This window comes from Medicago truncatula, chromosome 1 (genome assembly GCF_003473485.1).
Source record: "Medicago truncatula cultivar Jemalong A17 chromosome 1, MtrunA17r5.0-ANR, whole genome shotgun sequence".
In the NCBI taxonomy this organism is placed as follows: domain Eukaryota; kingdom Viridiplantae; phylum Streptophyta; class Magnoliopsida; order Fabales; family Fabaceae; genus Medicago; species Medicago truncatula.
In genome coordinates this window covers 3,848,114-3,862,500 of record NC_053042.1, presented here as the reverse complement: position 1 = coordinate 3,862,500, position 14,387 = coordinate 3,848,114, and the positions used below count along the sequence as shown (strand labels likewise).

The 14,387-nt window shown below is 30.0% G+C and overlaps 1 long non-coding RNA gene and 7 other non-coding genes across 8 annotated transcripts; all 8 read left to right on the top strand.

Annotated features, from left to right (window-relative positions):
* Window positions 1-5,239: 5,239 nt before the first annotated feature.
* Window positions 5,240-5,378, top strand: LOC112418820 (small nucleolar RNA snoR134). Its single transcript, XR_003008900.1, has one exon. It is a non-coding gene; the product is annotated as a small nucleolar RNA snoR134 (small nucleolar RNA).
* LOC112420446 (uncharacterized) lies at window positions 5,240-7,910 on the top strand. The gene is made up of 2 exons (XR_003010526.2): window positions 5,240-7,433; window positions 7,595-7,910. It is a non-coding gene; the product is annotated as an uncharacterized lncRNA (long non-coding RNA).
* LOC112418772 (small nucleolar RNA Z223) lies at window positions 5,437-5,528 on the top strand. The gene has a single exon (XR_003008860.1). It is a non-coding gene; the product is annotated as a small nucleolar RNA Z223 (small nucleolar RNA).
* LOC112418773 (small nucleolar RNA Z278) lies at window positions 5,588-5,703 on the top strand. The gene has a single exon (XR_003008862.1). It is a non-coding gene; the product is annotated as a small nucleolar RNA Z278 (small nucleolar RNA).
* Window positions 6,418-6,502, top strand: LOC112418792 (small nucleolar RNA R16). The gene has a single exon (XR_003008872.1). It is a non-coding gene; the product is annotated as a small nucleolar RNA R16 (small nucleolar RNA).
* LOC112418790 (small nucleolar RNA R16) lies at window positions 6,569-6,656 on the top strand. The gene has a single exon (XR_003008870.1). It is a non-coding gene; the product is annotated as a small nucleolar RNA R16 (small nucleolar RNA).
* On the top strand, window positions 7,130-7,216 carry LOC112418810 (small nucleolar RNA snoR20a). The gene has a single exon (XR_003008890.1). It is a non-coding gene; the product is annotated as a small nucleolar RNA snoR20a (small nucleolar RNA).
* LOC112418789 (small nucleolar RNA R38) lies at window positions 7,320-7,406 on the top strand. Its single transcript, XR_003008869.1, has one exon. It is a non-coding gene; the product is annotated as a small nucleolar RNA R38 (small nucleolar RNA).
* Window positions 7,911-14,387: the final 6,477 nt, after the last annotated feature.

The following is a 14,387-nucleotide window of genomic DNA, read 5'->3' as shown; positions in this document are numbered from 1 at the left end:
TGTGAATGACAATCTAGTTTTTATTCAATTCAATTGTTCTTAATGCTTTTTATATCCTGATCAAATATAAATATGATTTAGTGAGAACGAATGACTACTGACCATAGCTTTCGACTTAGACCTAATTGAATTGTTCTAATAAACATGGTTAGTTTAGGAATGGATAATCCTTTATTAGTGATATTAGGTTAACGTGCTTAAACCTTCAAAGGTTATTAGACCACCTAAGGAATTAGGGGCTGTAACCCTAGAAGAGGGTCCTAACTCAAGGGATTGATTATGACTATTTTGTTAACTATCGTAAAACTAGTGACTCTTTCGCAAGAATAGGTGCAGTATACCAATTAGGGGAACATAGATGATTCGAAAGACCTAAACTCATCTCTCTCTTATTCTTTCCAACTCTATCTTATTTTATGTTATTTACTTTTTATGCAAACCAAAACTACTGCCTCATGCACTAAAATAATTTACACATCCTAAATATTAAACTTATTGCTGAATTGAGATTAACACAGTCCTCGTGGGAACAATATTTTTACTACTTCGATAGTATTTGGTACACTTGCCAAAATTCTATCACAAACAATGGGATTTTTTTTTCACCATGATAGAGAAATACTTTTATAGATGAATATAGAGAAATATTCTAAAAAAATAACAATCCTACCAAGCTTAAGAACTTTTGACCTACGAGTGTCTAATGCAATCCTCAAAGTCAATATACCATTCTTTTTGAATTATGCACACTATTACCACTCTTTTGTTTGATTTGACCCTATTGCCACTAGATTTCGGACACTTGGCACATCAGTAGTATCATTTATTCTTTCTTTCTTCAATCATATGGCACACCTTTTATATTTATACGCACTACTATTTTTATTTTTTTAACGAATGCACTACTATTTTTATGTATTGTTATTATATTAATAAACTAAAATTAAATTCAAATTTAATTAAATAATGATATTAAAAAAATATAAAATAAATTATTAATTAAATAATTGAGTTTCAATTTAATTATACTATTAGTTATTTAATTAATGATATTAAAGAAAAATATAAAATAAAAATGGAGACTCATAATTATATTTTCGATGATGTTAAGGCTGTGTTTGGTAACACAAAAAAGCTAGCTTATAGCTTGTTGGACTAGCTTATAAGCTTGTTTTGATAAAATGAGATGTGTTTGGTAAAAAAAAATTCTCACTAGCTTATAGCGTTTTTTAAGAAGCTAATCCAAGTAGCTTTTTAGCTTATTGCTTGTAGTTTTTTTATATTTTCTTCCCATTTTAACCTTTTCTTTATTTTATTTTATTTTATTATATTATAATAAAAAATACTACCCACTATCTTCTTAAACTAACCATGTTTACCATGCATGGCTTTTAAAATTTTCTTGTCCACTTTATTGTTTTTTTTTACTTTGCTCATAATTCATATAATATATAATTTTATATAAAATTTATAATAGTGAAGCAAGTTTGGTTAAATAAAATTCATTAAAATAAAATAAAAATTGTTAAATAAAAAAATTCGATTGAATTCATAAATACATTTATTATTTTGGAGATGAAAATAATTTGAAAAATATTTAAATATTTAAAAATAAATATGTTAAGTAATAAAAATTATATATATGATATTAAAAAAATTAAACAAACATGTCCTTTTATGTCATTTTATATTTATAGTCACTTCAACAGCTAATTTTACCAAACACTTTTAATTTTAATCAGCTAATTTTTCAGCTATAAGCTATTAACTATCAGCCATCAGCTATAAGCTAGCTTTTCAGCTATCAGCTAGCTTATAGCTTTTTTTTCTCAAACACACCCTAATTTGAAATTCCGATGCACCGTATATTAATAGATGAAATTGATACATAACAACGAGTCAATTTCTTTCAGAAATATTAGCATTTTGGGGGCATTTTTTTTCTTGCTATTTCCCTCGTTCCTGCAAATACTACATCTCTTTGGGTGTCTAATACTCTCCCTCCTCTTTGTAAGTGTTGAAAACATATTGTAATGTGTAACGGAGAGACACATACATCATGAAGTCATGTTGAATTTTTGAACAAGCAGCTATGACATGTGAACAAGGATATTGTAATATGTAATGCCTGAAATTCACCACAATCACACCATTCTTTGTCAAGGTCTCCCATGAATGTTCCTGTTGATCGGCCGCTTGGTGGACTTTACCAGATGCCATCATTAATTAAATCCATTTAAACACATATTAATACTTCATTACGTCCTGTTTAATGCCAGTTTTCTATGCTTCCGCTGCTTTGACTTGGTTTAATATTAGAAAAAGAACCTGAATTTGAAAAACTCAAGGGTTGTAGGAATCGAACCATGAAGATCAGAGTGAATCACATAAAGTTTTTTTTTTTTTTGGTCAAGATGAATCACATAAACTTAACCACTGCAACAAATATTTGTTTGTGTTATAAAATGTAATATTATATATCTAAGTATATTACATATTCTCTCTAAAAAAAAAAGTATATTACATATTCATTTAACCAAAAAAAACACATAGTTTTTTTTTTTCCTTTTAAGAAGAGAACATCGTTTTTTTTAAGGAAGAAGAGAACATCGTTATTAAATATATTTATCATCTTTAAGACCAAAAAATAAAATAAAATATACATATCATCTTAAAAAAGTACACACAACATATGTATTTTTGGAAAATATACATATTATGTTAATATTAATTGATACGCAAACAAATTTTATTTTCTGTCAACAAAATATAACTATACTCTTTAGAAAAATAAAGTTATACAGATAATTAATATACACCGGTTTTTAAGTAGTCGAGTCATCAGTTCAATCCGATTTAATATGATTAAATACCTATAAAAATTTAATCTTAAGATCGGGTCATCTAACCGAGTTATTCAGTTTAAACTGGTTCAGTCATGCGGTTCAACCAATGACTCAGTGGTTCGACCATTAACCCAATGACCCAGTACGAGTCGATGACTGAGCCGAGTTTTAAAACTATTGCTTCAAGTGATTTCTTCTCCAATAAAAGTAATAGTGTTGGTGTTAATAAAAAGTAATAGTATTAGTGATTTGATTTTCAATCTCTGTTGTTGAAAATCTCATATTAACTTTAAACATGGATCAAATTTGAATCAGGAAGACGACATTTTAGTTTGAATCCGGCTGTGGGAGGAGGTTGACAGCCGTGAGAGTGAGTGGGTGGGGGGAAAGAAGGGTTAACGTAAAAGGGAAGAAGGAAGTTGTTTTTTATTTTTTATTTTTTTCTATCAAACCAATGTTAATTTTTAAATTTGAAATCTCAACCCTTAAATATTTGTTTACCACATGTCACATCCAAAGCTTAAATGGAGCATACCTAGACTCAAATTTTTCGTTACCTCATTTCAATTGTTTAAACATATTTTATTCTCTTTTTTTCTTCACTGATTTTTGTTTCATTTTTTCTTTTTCTGCAATTTTTTTACACCATTTTTTTTTAGATTTTTTTTTACACTATGTCTTAGTTTTTTTTTCTTTTCAATATTGGTTCTTCTTCTCTCACAAATTCACAAAATCCATTATTTTCTACCCTAGAAGGATATAAAATGAATAGTATAAACGTTATTTTCTTTTACAACAGTTAGATTATATACTCCCTTGTACCCATAAAAGAATATATATTCGCGTGTGTTTATTATATTATCAATACTAGTTTAAACGTTAGTTTTTTGACATGATGGGTATACATTATTTTTTCCTAACATATAAATATATGAGTTAAATATGTTTTTGGTCCCCATAAATATATCAACTTTTCGTTTTAGTCCCTCTAAAATTTTCCTTCAACTTTTAGTCCCTATAAAATTTTCAATCACTACTTTTGGTCCCTATTTTAAATTTAATTTTTGTATTTTTTAATGAAATTATGCAGAAATGTGTAAAATATTCTAAAATAATTTCCTAAAAAAAATTAGAATTTTTTAACAAAACAAAAATTAAATATGAATTTTTAACCGTAAATAATATAAAAATTCATGTTTTGTTAAAAAATTCTAAAATTTTTTTAGAGTAATTCTTATAATATTTCTAATTTTTCTGGAAAATTATATTAAAAAATATGAATTCTACATATGAGTTTACTTTAAAAGAGAGACCAAAAGTGAAGATTGAAAATTTTATAGGGACTAAAAGTTGAAGGAAAATTTTAGAGGGACTAAAATGAAAAGTTGACATATTTATAGGGACCAAAAACATATTTAACCCTAAATATATTAGTCTAAAAATTATTTTCTTTGATAATAAAAAAGTGTAAGTGTGCAATTAATGAATTTTAAACACCATTTTGTTAAAAAATATATTTAAAACACTTAAATTTCTAAAATCATAGAACTCGACTTTTGTTACATGATATTTTTTTACCGTGTAACAGTTTGCACATGTTAAACTTGCGTATATTAAGAAGTTTAAAACACTAAAATTGTATCGGCACTTGTGTATATTATATTAAATCTACAAATTTTATTTTACTTTGATTTTATGTTAACATGCGTAAGGGCATTTTGGACTTTTACTTTGGAAATGAGCGAAACTATTTGGGTAATGAGCAGAATTCAAAGAGCAACTGACTAATTAGTTCCAAGAATTATGCTCATTATCCAAATGGTTTCGCTCATTTCCAACGTAAAAGTCCAAAATGTCCCATACACATGTTAACATGCTCTAGAAACCTTTATTTCCAATTCATTTAATTCAATCGTTGGTGTGTTCTTGTTAAAAAAAATTGGTTGTTGTGTTGAGCGTGAGTTAACTCACGTAAGGGTATTTTGGACATTTATTTTGAGAATGAGTAGAATCATTTGGGTAATGAGCAGAATTCTAGTTCCAAAACCTGACCATAAAAGTTTAGCCCAATCCAACTGACCATAAAAGTTTAGCCCAATCCAACTGGATCGGGTAACCTATCAACAAAAGCCCGATCACAACCCTAAACTGTTTTCAGGGTTTAGTTGTGCCTATATAAAAACAGCCTGCGTTCTATCATCAACATCAACACAGGATTAGGGTTTTGCGGCAGCGAATCAAATTGAGATGATTTTTGTGTTGTCTTCAACTAAAAAAGAAGTTGTTTAGCACCGGTTTGTGTGTAAATAATTTCTTTTTTCAGCTGAAAGAATTCAAACATTGCTCTCAAACTACTTTACTTAGCATATATATTTTTCCCTTCCTTAAATTAAACGCACGTTGCAACCCCGGGCTTCTCTGAAATTTAAAGGAAGTGAAAGCCCCATTGCACGTGCTAAATTGATGCCATTCGTGTTGCAGTTCATCTCGTTAATTCCACGATTGATCTGTGTCAAAGTAATGGCTACATCGTTTAATTGTCATTTTTATTTTTGAATTTGTTTATATGAATTATGTTTCATTATTAAATATATGGCTGTGAAGATGAATAATCAGCTTAATGCCAGTTCTGCTTCTGAAAAATCGTGATTGTTAGAGCTGTTAAAATGTTCTGAGCCTCTTTACTATATTTAATTAAATTATTATTTTAGTATAATGTCTAATTTCAATTAACATTGGTTGCCTATGATGATATAATCCAACTTGTTTGAGGTGTTGTGGAGCCAAGCCCCTGTTTTCAGGGAGAACCTACTTGGTGAAGCTTCATTCATATGACTTCAATGGATTTCACTGAGGCAAACATTATGCATTTCATATCAATTATGGTTGTGACATTACACTTTCTTATTATTTCAATTTCAATGTGTTATTGATATCATATTAGCTCCTTAAAATACATGATTGAAATGTAAATGTTTGGCTCTCTATTAATTTGGATAAGTTTTGAAATATGAGGATTATTTTATATAAATCAGGGTTTTCGTAAAGAAGTGACAATTGTTTAAGAAACATTATTTTGACATATGAGCATTAATGTCTTCCTATGGCTTTATTCATAAGCTTTGAGGAGTTCTTTTTTGATAATGCTCTAAATAAATATTTATAGGAATTAGTTAGGCTTCTTGTGCTGATTGAAATGTGCTTGGAGTTTGGATTATTCCTACATTTCTTTAGTTTGATGGAATGTGGCATTTTAATTGTACGTTTTTGCACAGTAATAAGTGGTCCTGAAATTTTAGAAATTTTGTTCAGGTCAAAACCTCGTTCAGTAAAATGCTAAATCTTAATATTGGTTTTGGTCATTCTATTTGGTTTAATAGAGCATTGTGGCATGCCACCAAAATCGAATTAGTCCATCTCTTTGTCAAATGTTTTTCAATTATGTTTTGTTATATGTTTTTGTAACATGACTAGGGACTTAACTGAGAAACTTTTGTCAAATAGAAACTAGTTTATATAAGTATATTATTTTTTTCAATGATGAAATATTGTTTTTTCAATGAGGAAAGTATATGGCAAATGATGATTAATTTTAACGCTTATTGATATACTGAATAAAAAGTGTTGACAAAAACCTCTGACTAACTGATGCCATTTTCATTTTTCCTTAAACTTTTTAATTATTTGTTCTGTTTTTGTTAATGTTGTTGGTTTTTATAAGGCTTGGCAAATGATGTTAAAAATTTGTCATTCTATAGACAGATGATATTCTGTGATGATAAAAAACTCCGCTTATTATCTGATGCCTTCCTTGTATTAGCTTTATTAATTTGATTTCAGTTTTGAATTTTTAATGTTTGTTTGAGTTTGTCTGATTGGTATGAAAAATTTAGGTTTGATATGAGACTTCTATGCCTTGTTGATTGTCTGCCACTTCCAACTATGGAATGTCTCTGAGATTCAAATTCAATCAATAGCATAAAGTTTTAATTTTAAATGATGCTATCTTGTTTTAGTTTGGATTGTTTAATTGAAATTGTGTAAGCTCTGCTATAATAATGTTGCATCAATTATGTCTGGACATATGAAGTTTTATTTTGATATAATTTGCTAATTTCTGAGCAATATTATCGTTTGTTTTTAATCATTTCATTTAATCACTGATACCTAACACTGATTGGCCAAATGATGAATCTTTCAAATCACTGAGACCTCAAACACTGATTTAAGTTCTATGAATATTTTATTTGAATAGGAAATCTGTTATTTTTTTTATCAATGTAGCCTGTGATGGAGACTATATATATGGTTCTGAAATGCCAAGTTTTTCTTGCATTTGTTGAAAATTTTGAACTAGGACGGTCTGAGGCTATTTAAATTCATTTGCAACAACATATTATTTTGTTTTTATATGGAAGTGTGTATTTCTGTATTTATATTTTAATGTTTATGGTCATCTGTTTGCACTTTGATTGCTGTGGATGATGAGAGTAAATTTTTACAGTTATCCCTGTCTGATACTGCAGTGCAGGTGCTGAAAATTTGTAATCTGACACTCATTGGTTCAAATTTGATCAATTGTGTAGGGTATATTTTTATTTCTTGCGTTTTAAGAAAGTTATTGATCATATTCATGCATTTTCATAGCAGAAGCCTTAAAGTCCTAGCCAAGTTTACGAAGAATTTTTCATTAAATTCATGTTTATTCCAAACAATTGACTTTAGCTTTTTTTTCTTTTGCTTCTCAGTTAGTTCATTGTGTTTGGCGTGAGATAGCAGCATCAAAGCTGTACCTGGACTTGCAAAAGCCAGTAGAAAATATGATATTGAACAATTGAATCAGATGAGAGCAGCTTAGACGTTAAAAGTTTTATTCCATTAGGCCAATTGGAGTATTTGATTTGTTATGTTTGGCATCTTGTATTTTTAGTACTTCTTTGATTGGGTGGCATTTAGGATAGGAAGGGGAAAGAGTTTCCTACCATAGGAAAGTTGATTTTAGCCATTAGATTAAATCAAGTACATACTATTATCATACACTCTCAACACAATATATTTTTCATACAATCTTCCTCCAGCTAGGTCCCACTGCTTCTTCCCTCTCTCCGCTACAATCTCCTCTCTCATGCTTTCTTTCCATGGTCTTCGACCTGCAAGCTCACCGGCGCCGATACCGGTTCCGGCGATGGTGACGGTTTTGGATTGAAACGGTTGAAAAACAACCACATTCATCATCAACATTTTTTTTTTATTTCTACAAAAAAAAACCCAACAAATTTGGGCTATCAACAAATTTCAGATCTGAGTTTTTTAAACTAGCAATTATTCTAGGAAAGTTGTTTTAACATTATTGCGTTGAAATGGGTGAAGTTACAAGCATAAGAAATTTCCAAGAGCAACCTCGTTCAAGAGCCATTGCAATTTGAAGTTCATTGAAAACTGTCATGGGCACCTTTGTTTGAAGCTATAAAGATTGTTTTTTCTAACTTTTTTTTAAATTACAACTCATGAAATTGTTTTTAATAATTGGTTCCATAAAAAAAACATGCTTCCTAATTGCAACACGTGAAGAATTGGTTTGAATCTTTAATTTTAAATTTTTGGGTATTTTTTGAAAAACAACATGGTGAAGATGAAAATGGATTGTAGTTTCATGGTGGATGAGATGCTAGTGTTGATGGTTCATGGTCTCTGATGTGGCTGGTGATGGTGGGTGAGTGGAGGTATGGAGGAGAGAGAAGGATGGTGAGGTGAGCGAGTGAAGTTGGAGACAGATCGAGAAAAAATATAGTGTATGTAGACCATAGTAAGCTTAGTATTCTTATTTGATCCTATGATCCAAATCGATTTTCCTATGGTGGGAAACTCTTTCCCCTTCCCACCCTAAATGCCACCCTTTGATTGTTGTTAAATCATTCTTTAATATTAAATTGTAAAATTAATAATTAATATAGCAGATGGCTTCAATTTCCCAATATTAACGGGACAAATTCTTATTACTCTCTCCGTTCCTAAATTGTATGACGTTTTGGCCATTTCATACGTATTAAGAAATGTAATTAATATTGTGTGGGGAAGAGAAATTATGAGTTGTTTTACAAAATTATCCTTAATAAATGATATGGAAAAGAAAAATGAAATAATTGAAAGAATAGGGAGTAATTAAGAGTTAAGGATATAATAGGAAAAGTAACATTAATATTGCATTTGTATTGTAAAATGACATATAATTTGGGATAATTTTTTTTTCCAAAGCGAAATACAATTTGGGATATACAATTTGGGAACGGAGGAAGTATTAATTAAAACTAATGCCACGCCTTATTGTTTGCATTAAATCAATACTAGTTTTGGGTTTTGTTTAAAATGGACCTATGAAATTTTGGGTTCATGTTGGACCAATTTCTATCTTGGTTGATTGTCCAACTATTTCCTATTTGTGATATTGGCCTTGCAAATTCATTAAACAACATTAACATTTAATTAATTTTATTTTTCTTCATCTTCTCTTATTTTTCTCTTGTTCTTCATCTTGATCAAAATATACATAAACTTCATCATTTTCGCTACCCAGAAATCATCTCACGGTTTTTTAGCTTCCTTTATTAAAAATAAAAACCCAAAAAATTATCAAGGACAAAGTTTTCTTAAATATCAAATCCAATTAAAGAGAAATTAAATTGACTAGATTAATGACCAATTTCCCAAAATTTAATGTGACAATTCTCAAACACCCATCTTCCTCATCTCTCATGTTTTGCTCAGGGACTAAGTTACACCATATTGATAAAAGGAAAACGAGAGAGAAGCAAACGTGGGTGGGAGATGGGTAGTGCTCGTGGTGTTGATGGTTCTGGACAGTCGCTGGTGTGGTGGATGGATGACGTGGGTAACGGCTGATATGGGCGCTGGCGAGAGGTAGCGCGAGGTGTCAAATCAGCGCCACGTAATCGAATTTGCTGAGTTGGATGAGGGAGGAGTGTTTTCTGGAAAAAAAAAAGTTTTAAAAGGATGAAAATCAAACCGAAAATTTTACAGGGGCGAAAACCGAAAATGACCTATATTACAGGGGTGAAAAACACTATTAACCCTAAATTTTTTTAAGAAACCAAACTTGGGTTTTGCAAATTCTAAATGTGCAAATAAGAGAATTACAAAATTCAGCGATTAGTGATGTAAAAATTCGAACTTATTTTATAGATAGAAATCTATGCAATATAAACATTTTTTATGATTAGCAGGATCTGACCTAATTATCATCATGGGTCTTAAGTATAGAACTTTAACCCTGTCCAACTCCCTACCACCACGCATGGGCTCTCTTTGAGACGACAATGTATGTTGAATACGTTGATTTTGCATATCAACTAACAATGGTTACATTTCTTTATAATTATTTTTGTTAGTTAAAAAGAAGGGGAGCATGCTTTGAGTTAATATAAGTTTATAGGACTATTAGTTAATGAATAAATCCCTTATCAAGGACAGGCAGCTTGAAATCCAACACTCGTTGACTTGCTGTCACCTGGATTATGGTTATAAAATACACGTCTCAAGCCAACGACCAACATAGAGCAAAATGATAATGACAGGACTAAAGTTGTATTAGGAATAGTTTATTTTAATTTATCTCTTAAGTATTTTTTATATTCATTTCCTCATCAGGATGAGAAAAAACATATATACAAATTCTTATTTGATTGTATCACTTTTGGATAATACATGAAATGATAAATGGTTATGTTGTTTATACTATGTCATGTCTCTATTCAACTCTGTATCTTTTATCTCATCTCTGTACCTTAACCGAAACCACAATATCCGTTTTTAAAACTTGGCGATGGTTACCCACTAATTTCCTAGTAACAAAATTTAGCGATTAAATTAGAGAGGAATTTCACATTTTCCCTCTCTAAAATTCCCTTATTATTTTGTTTTTAAGTTAATCAATTTCAACTAGTGAATATTTGGGTTCCTTAAAAATAAAAATAGTTAATATTGGGTCGGTTCGGATGAAGATTTATGGATGGCTAGGTTAAAAGTGATACATATATTAATTTGAGGTTACAAATTGGAAAGGAAAAAAAAACAAATAATATTATATTGAAATGAAAATGACACTTGATTTAAGACATTCTTTTTGTAAATAAGATACTCGTAATGTGAAGAAGTGGGTATTAAAAATGGATAGCGGTGGGCACGGGTAACTAAAAACAAAATTCTATAAACATATTAAATATCTTTGACCCTTCAGGGGAATATGATTATGATAATCCGGAATTCGGCCATAAGATAAGGATAATCTAATCAAGAATTGTTCGAATCGAGAATCGAACTCGAGTTCGATTAAACAATTTGTCTACGATAAAGTTCATTAACCAATTGAGCTCAATTGCTTAGTTAATAGCTCAATACCTTATATTTTTTAATAAAGGTTTTCCATTTTGCCCAATTATAGTATCTTTTAAATAAAATAGTGGTTACTTGTTTAAGATGCAATGTTAGTTATGACGGCAGGCTAAAGGTGGTATATTCCTTATTCATTTTCAACTCAATCTCGACACTTGCTTTTGTTCACATCACCATACGTTCTTCATATTCTCTTATGCTATAAGAAATTAAGAAGCATGCGTTGATGATCATTATAAGTAATTAATTTGATTAGTTTATTAATTGCAATATTCGGTTGGGCGGCACTATAAAACTAATGTGTAGAAAAATACTACTAGTATAGTATGTGATTATCCATATTGTGTAAGGCCAAATTCTTTGGTTTTGGTCACTTAATAGTATATTGGTAGTGGCCAATAGGAGACCAAACATGGTGATTATTTGGTGTCCGAGGAGACCTTTGCAATGCATAAAACTTATGAAATATTATTGCACTCTATCCAATTTGTTATGGAAAGCCAATTATGATCTATGTTGGATAAAAATCCCACGGATTATTAAAGAAAAGAACACACAAAAAGGGGTGACAGTGATGTCACTCATTGAGTATATCTTGTCTTGCATTAAAAAAAAGTTGCGACACTTGGTGTTTGAGGAAAGCTAGGTATGGCAAAATCTTATCAGTTGTTTTCTTAATTGTGTGTGTGATATCTAGGGTCAACATGTATACCTTTAGTCAATACTCCATCGAACTTAAATTAAAAGTCACTTTGTCTCTATGAAATATTATTCTCTCGGTCTTTAATTTTAGACTATTTGTAAAAAGTTGTCTTTATACTGCATATATTTGTGACAAATTTATTACTTCAACACATTTTTTTAATATCAGTAAATTTTACAAAATATTCCATTAATAAGGGACTAAGACTAAGAGTGTATTTCTTTTTATATCATACCATTTACTATTTATTATTATAATATATCTTTTCAATTCTATTTTCCACACCACTAACAAAAATGATATTTACTATATTTTTTTGGGAAATGCAAATCGGTGCCCCCAGTGCACTGGTTAAGGATATGAAAAAGGAAATTATATAGTAGTTAATGCATTGAAATTGTGTAATTAATTGATAATAAAGTCAAAAACAATTTTCTTTTATGGTAATAATTTCCTTTTATGGTATGCTTAACCCGTGTCCCGGGGGCACCGGTTAGCCGGACCCTATTTTTTTTAACGGATCAGGTTAACGTATGTTCTTAGGACACATGTTAAAAATTCCATTAATAAAAATTAATGTTAAAAAGTTAAATAAATTGACACAATTTTTATACATAATTTCTACTATATTTTTTTTTTTTTTTTTTGCGATATCTACTAGTAATAAAATCTTTAACATGTTATTTTTTAATTTGTGAAAGTGACTTATAAGAAGCACACATTATAAATGTATGTAACTAGTAGTCTCTGGTTTGAGAAACTTTGTGCAAATGTCAACCAGCAAAGATCAAAGATAGCAGCACGTGCGGAAGAGATTGACGGCATGTCATAATAACCAACAAAGTTAATGGAGTACTTATTTTTTCAGTTGGATAATTATATCAGCAGGGGAAAAAAAAAGTAAAGTGTGAATTTTATTTTTTCTATTAAATACCTAATTTTAATATTCTCGTTTTTTTTTTTTGAAGTTCTTATAAGCTATGTTTTCCACATCACCAATGAATAACAAAAATAATAACATTTTCTTAACTCATGTGTTATTTTTTCTTAATTCATGTGTTATTTACAAAGTGATTTATCTATATTGTGGAATAGAAAAAGTAAGATATAAGAGTGCATATAATAAATATATATTGAAAAGGAAAATGTAGAAGTGGTTTTGTGAGCACAGCAATTAAGCAAGGAGCACTAAGGAAGTAGCATAGCAGCAGCCAGCATAGGAAAATTAAAGTGATTTTGTGAATGAGTTTGTCGCTATGTATGTCTATGTTGTGCGCATTTTATGTCTTTGGTTTGTCTTTTGTTTTCTTTAAGAAGGAAGACAATAAGGAGAGGGGATACTATTGGAAGTGGAGACAGGTAAAGAACATAGTGGTCAGACAGCTCACCATGCAGTAACCAGTACGCACCAAGCACGCTTGATACTCATACCTCAAAGTGATCCATGGCATGTTTGTTTATTTACGAGAGAGATATACACAAGAAATAAATTAGTGATTTAATATATGGATCTCGTTAAGCTGTCATAAGATTAGTGATTTAGTGGATTCCACCGATGGATTTCACTAAACTATAATATTTATCAATCTCTTTCATAAATGAACAATAAATGAAGCAAAATTTAACTTGTCAAGTGCAGCCCTTATTTTTGCACATTTTAATCATAAGCGTAGTAGTATTGTTGAAATCACGCAATCTCTATGGATACAAACATTATTGTACTTTCATTACGTGACGACAAACTAATCACTTGTTAAATCCTTCATCATTGAGCCACCACATAATAACTTGATCTTCATCATCACAAAACCACATACCCAGTACTGTCATTGTACCACCACCGCAACCTTTGTCTAGCGGTTATGAGGTTTTTGGCTTGTTGCTGCTTGTTCAAATTTTTATATGTGCCTGAATTAGTTTAAATGGAATTAAAATTTGTTCAGAGTTACGCCTCTTGTTATAATTTGTTATCTACTTTTTTTTTTTTTTTTGAAACAGCTTATATTATTAACACCGAAATATACAAGTACAAATATAAGGTGTCGGTCATAACGCCAGAACAAAAAACAGCACTGCCAAAATTGAAAACTGCTGATAGCAGCAGCCAACTTTTTTTTTTTTTATTCCTGACTCGTGAACCGAACTTGTTCATAACTAGGTTGTTTTTTTTTTCTTCCCATTTTGATGTAAAAAATATGGGTTGGGTGTCCAACTCAAATCCAAGAAAATTCAAAATTCTGCTCTTCTCAGCACATTTTGTTCGCACCCAACTTAAATACCTAAAAACATATGTTATAGTTAAGTAATGCAAGTGTTAAAATATGTGAAATTTAACTAACGCTGCGTGAGTTAACTCACGCAAATGTTATTTATTTTCTAATTTATTTGTTCACTATTCTAATTTATTTATTTATGTTATTTTAATTTAT